The 6,000-nt window shown below is 42.1% G+C and overlaps 1 long non-coding RNA gene across 1 annotated transcript; it reads left to right on the top strand.

Moving 5' to 3' along the window:
* Positions 1–3,129: 3,129 nt before the first annotated feature.
* Positions 3,130–4,497, top strand: LOC119305634. Its single transcript, XR_005148727.1, has 3 exons — positions 3,130–3,248; positions 3,340–3,441; positions 4,296–4,497. It is a non-coding gene; the product is annotated as an uncharacterized LOC119305634 (long non-coding RNA).
* The last annotated feature ends 1,503 nt before the right edge of the window (positions 4,498–6,000 follow it).

Raw genomic sequence — 6,000 nt, forward strand, 5'->3', positions numbered from 1 at the left:
GCGGTGCTGGAGTGCTCCTATCGACGCTCAAAGCGTCGGATAGGAGCTGAAACGCCCACACAGCCCTTGTATGGGCTGTCAAAAGAAATAAAATTTTGGGAAAAAATAAAATGTTCAAGTATGCGTAATTTAAAATGACATCATGCATTTCAAAACTATCAATCACTCATTGTGTATTTTTTTAATTTTTGTTCATTCATGTGTTCATCCTGAATTTGAAAGAATGTTCATTGGATATTTAAGAAAAATTATCACATATTTGAAAAATATTCATCATGAGTTTGAAAAAAATGTATAAATAATACACATGCATTAAAAAATTTAAGTATTTTTTAAAATATCAAAGGTGAAAATAGTGTTCATACTCCTATGAATGTATGTTTGTATACTATGGAAAAATCCATGTAGAAAAAATTAGTATATATCTATAAGTGAAAATGAAAAAATAAAATGCAAAATTGGAAAACATGAAGAAATGTTAAAAGAAAACGAAAGAACATAGCTAGTCCAAAACCGGAAGAAACCAATAATAAAATTATGGCAGTAAACTCAAGTAATGGGCCGAGTCCGTGGAAGCAATTCCTACGCGTCATGCTGACGCAACGGACGTCCAAACATGATTTGTCAGGGTGTTGCCATGTCGCCTAGCAGCTAATGCTCGACACATGACAGATTCGTGTTCTTGCGGCATGTGCGGTTCACCGAATTCATGGAGGCACTCATTAGTGGAATGCACAATGCAAGATGTACATGGGCGTTGGTGGATGAAGAATTGGCTCAAACCCTAGTAACAACAACTGAACCAATGCAAAACAGTGGCTCTTTACTCTCATGGACTCGTTATCACATGCTCTCTTCGTGAAGCACTTAGACACTCTCTGGGCGATATGGGCAGCACGCCACAAGGACATCCATGAGAGCATTTTTTTAAAGTCCCCAATCTATTCATCGTTTCATCAACAGTTTCATCGATGAGTTGGACATGATCAAAGAAATTCTTTCAGTTCCTTCTCAAGGCCAGCCATCCATACTCGTGGTCAACAACCAGCGCCATAAAACCTTGCCAATGGACTATGCAAAAATACATGCCAACACGGAATGTCGAAAGGAAATAGGGGGGGGGGGTCTACTGTTGCGGTTTGCAGAGATACAAATGGTACCTATTTGGGTAGCTCAGCTCTTGTTATAGGAGGAGTCGATGATCCTTTGGTTTTGGAGGCAATATCATGCAGAGAGGCCCTAGCTCTAGGCTTTAGCACAAGATCTCTACCTCCACAATGGTTACTGAGGCAAGAATGGAGCCATTATCAACGAGATAAATCTTCAAGCATCTTTATTTAATTGTAATTTTACTTCAGAGGTCGTGTTGTCAATGTTGCAGCATACAATGTAGTCAAGTTTGCTCTTTCGTTAGGTCTAGGACGTCACGTTTGTTTTAGACAATCCCCTGGCCAGAATTATAACCCACATTCTATGGCATTTGCTGAATAAAACTTGGTATACCCTAAAAAGCCAGTGTTGGGCACCCCTAAAAAAAACTACCAATTACAGTGCGGACAGGCGCCCTATAGTGGGGGTGGTCCAACACACCCTTCGCAAACGGAGAGCAACTACCTAATTGGTACCCCTTTGGAGGATTCCGCGGAGGTCACTTTAATTTGGGTCCCTGGGAGCGCCAAGTGGTGCGTCCAACAATCACCACGTGTCACACCCTCAGAATTTCTATTTTTTTTTTCTTTTGGGTTACGCGTTTTTTCCTGGCTTTTTAGTTTTTTCTTGGTTTTCCCTAGGTTTTGACTTCTTTTTAGAAGCACGATGTGTGCTTCTATGAGAAGCACAGCCACAAGTGTGTTTCCCAAAAAAACACAATATGTACTTCCACGAAAAGCGTAATTGTGCTACCCGAAAAGGGACAAGAACAATGTGCTTCCTCGGAAAAAAAAAGACTGTGCCTATCAAAAAGGGAAAATCACAGCATATGCTTTCGTGAGAAGCATTTCCCAAAAATGAAAAAGCATAAAATGTGCTTCCCGAAAAGTAGTCCTTCCCAACAAAAAAAAAGACATAACCGTGTTTTCGGGTTACCTATTTTTGTTCTGGTTTTTGGTAATTTCCAGTCTTCTTGTTTTCTTTTTCTATTTCTACATTTTTTTATTTTTGTTGTCAAAACCTATTAGCATGGGATTTAGTTTTGAAGATCTCGACGTGAGAAATCCAACAATAAAAACGGTTCATGGTTTTAACACATGGTTCAAGAGATAAAACGTTTTGAGAAAACGAATATACAAACAAAAGAAATCTCCCAGGTTATGACAAGTGGCACAATGCGTCAATTGCCAGCACGGGACCTTTGTAAGAGGTACCACTTAATTAGTGATTTCGTCACAATTAGGATGAGACTAAACTTTTCACACTTCCCTTATGGGCCTCTTAAGATTTCCAGGAACTATTGGAAATGTAATAAATGGGCTAAAAGCCCAATAATACTACTATTTCGTATAAGCCTGTGAAATCCTGTTCATTTTGTTCTTAAGAAAGGGAATGCTCTGCATCCTCGGAATCGTTTCCTTTAGACACGAGAAATAAATAAAACCAACGGTGAATGTTAAAAGAAAAACGCGAACGGTGCAACAAACACAAACGAACGTGTAAAAAGTCATGTTTACAGAAGTATATTCCAGTTTAAAGGTCAAATGGGTGTAGCAGCAACGCCACAGGCCCATTGCGTGTAGCAGCAACACACAGATTGCAATAGACGCAACTCAGGAACCCCTGGGGCAAACTTAGGCCTCGTTTGGATGCTGGGTATCCCCCCGGGATCCCTGCCTGTTCCCCGGGCCAGGAAACCACGAGCCAATTCAGCCCGGGGTGATCCACCGGCGCATTTGGAGGCCCACGACCGCGGGGTAGCCCCGCCCATTCCGCGACTTTTCCTCGGGAGGGCCTTCCACGTCTGCAGTGGTCGGGGAGGAAACCCTTGCTCGCTCGATCTCCCGAACGAGAGGCGGCGGCGGCGGCAAGATCCATGAACGACGCACCACCACGCTGCGCCCTCCTCTGTCCAACGCTCCACCGAGCAACACGCACCACCGCCCTACACCTCCACGCCCCGCTCCTCCAGCGGGGGCAACGGCGACTGCGACCGGGGGCATCATCCTCCCCCTTCCCGGATCTCGTCTCTGCCTCAAAGCTTCAGTCACTTCCGGCGAAGACGACGGCCAGAGGTCATCCTCCTCTTTCTCACCAAGGTTATCCCCTGCTCCTCCTCTTCCACTCACCATTTTTCTTCGCCTTGGTGATTTCTTTTTCTGCTACACAAACTGACGAGCGCCTGTACAGATAGACGGACCTCCTCTCCTGTCTGAGATTTGTACCCAAGTGAGCAGCTGTACTGAAGAGCATCGAATGCTTTGAAGTGCTCTATCTATCCTGACATCACAAGTGAGCACAGCCACCTTTACCTCCCTGTGATGCTAATCTATATGCACAATGTTCTAGTATATTGTGAAGAGGGCAAATTTGTTTGTAGGTGGGTTCGTTCAAGGAGGTAGGATTGATGCAAAATGGTAGTTCAATGACACATGAGATGAACTATATCATAGAAAGCTCGGTGGTTACTATGGTTGTAGGTGGGATGGGTCTGCTGCTGTTTTGGTTTGCCGTGGGTAGCTGAACTTGTTCAGGTGGAAGAAGATGTTGCTTGCTGGGTTAAGATCGTTGATGGCAATATATAAAACACTAGTTCAATTTTTTTTGGCGATGAAAAACTAGTTGAGTTGAGCGTGTTTGTTTTTTTGGTACCCATTGTGTACTAGTTGAGTGAAGGTTGCTTGTGTAGACTATATATGCAAGTCTGATGGATACTGCTTTTGTTGCTCCTGTTGGTCCCTAATCTCTAGTTGTTGCTGTTGCGGGCAAAAATGTTCGTCTGCTCCTTGATGGATATGATGTGATGCCATTCTTTGGTTGATGAAGACTACACTTGTTTTATCGATTTGTCGCTGTGGCTAGCTGGCCGGAGTTCACATCTCTTTGACTGACTGACTACAGTCGATTTGTCGCTCTGTCGATTTGAGGTGTTACTACCTTGTATTGTTTGAGGTGTTACTACTGAGTCCAGTTGCATACTTGTTGTGGTTTTGTTTGTTCGTTCATTTCAACCTGCGCTACCTACTGCCAAAATTTGATTGATCTTCCTGACTGATCATTGTTTTCTAGTAGGTATTGATTTGTGGTCTACTCTATTTAGTTATCTATATGTATCTATTCATTATTTTATCGTGTTTCAAATGCAGGTGCTCTGACATTAGAAGTTGGCTTTATCCGAAGACTTTGTGTTCAATTGCTTGGTGCCTTTTGATTCGTCGATCATTGAGAAGTTTTCACTCGGAGCAAGAAAGGTATGTGACGCAGTCATCCCTTTGACATGGCCACTGAGCAAGCTTAAATTATGCAAAACTACTGCTCTTGTGATGTTGTTTTTCTCTGCCTAGTATTGAAAGTGGTCTTATTTTAGTATATGAGAAAACTGATGCTCTTAATTATGTACTTATATGTTACAATAGAAATGGTATTATCTTTGTATTCACTCCTCAGCTTCCTAGGCTCCTAGCTATTGGTTCTTTGCAGCCATAATAGAGATGGTATTATTATTGCTTTATTTATAATTATTATCGTTGTATTAATTTTGTTTTCATTGGGTATAATAGTGATGGATTCTAGGAGAAATAAAATTATTAAGATTATCTCGCAAGAACAAGAAGAAGACGATGAACTATTTTTCTTTTTGGTTCCCGCTTTATATGCTTCCCTTTATGAGGAAAAGCATCCAGTTCACACATCATCTTTATCCGGGGCTGCAAAGGTTAAGGAAATATTAGAAGGCCACGAGAGTTGGTCTAGGGTTGAGTTTTGGATGGAACCTGAGATTTTCAAGTCTATCGTGGATTACCTTAGAAGAGAGAATCTATTGAAGGGCACATCGCGTGTTGTTGTCGAGGAGCAGTTGGCAATGTTCATGTACATGATTTCGCACAATGCTAGTAATCAAGATCTACAAAAATACTTTCAACACAGCGCAGAAACAATTCATAGGAAGATAAACAGGATTTTTGACTTAATTCCAACTCTAGCCCAAAGATTTATAAAGATTCCAAGTTCACTCCAGCCCCACCCGAAGATTGTTTCGAACAACCGCTATTGGCCTTATTTCCAGGTGAACCACTACACACACATCTCCATATCAATGGAATTTTTGAAACTTCTCCACATAGATTTCTAAACCTACCAACTTTGTTATTTCTTTTTCAATGTGCAGAACTGCATTGGTGCTATAGATGGAACACATATCCCCATCACTATTGCTGAAGATAAGGCCCCCCCATTTAGGAATAGGAAAGGAACCCTCTCACAGAATGTCATGGTTGCATGTGATTTTGATCTGAATTTCACATTTATTTCATGTGGGTGGGAAGGGTCCGCATCAGATGCAGGAGTTCTTCGTTCTGCTATTAGCAAGGGGTTTCATGTGCCAGATGGAAAATTTTATCCCGTAGATGGTGGATATGCAAACACGCCTTCTTTTCTTGCACCATATCGAGGAGTTCGGTATCACCTGAGTGAATTTAGGAGGTGGCGCTCATCTAATACGGGCTATGCCGACCATAGGGAGCTGTTCAACCATACCCATGCAATCCTCCGGAACCACATCGAAAGGAGCATTGGTGTTCTGAAAAAATGTTCCCCTATCTTGAAAGTGGGCAATCACTATCTTGAAAGGGAGCACTGCCTGTGAAAAAGAGGAAGCAAAGTCAGATCGCTGTTGTACTTGAGGATTACATGGATTTTTGGAAGAAACAGTCTGCAAAACTGGTTGACGAGTTGAAGGAATCAAAGCAAGATGACATTTTCTCGATTGGAAACTGTGTGGCTGCACTAGAACCAATGGAAGATTTATCAGTTGCAGAAAAAGCAAAGGCACTGCGGCTTTTCAAATGCCCA

This window comes from Triticum dicoccoides, chromosome 1B (genome assembly GCF_002162155.2).
Source record: "Triticum dicoccoides isolate Atlit2015 ecotype Zavitan chromosome 1B, WEW_v2.0, whole genome shotgun sequence".
In the NCBI taxonomy this organism is placed as follows: Eukaryota; Viridiplantae; Streptophyta; class Magnoliopsida; order Poales; family Poaceae; genus Triticum; species Triticum dicoccoides.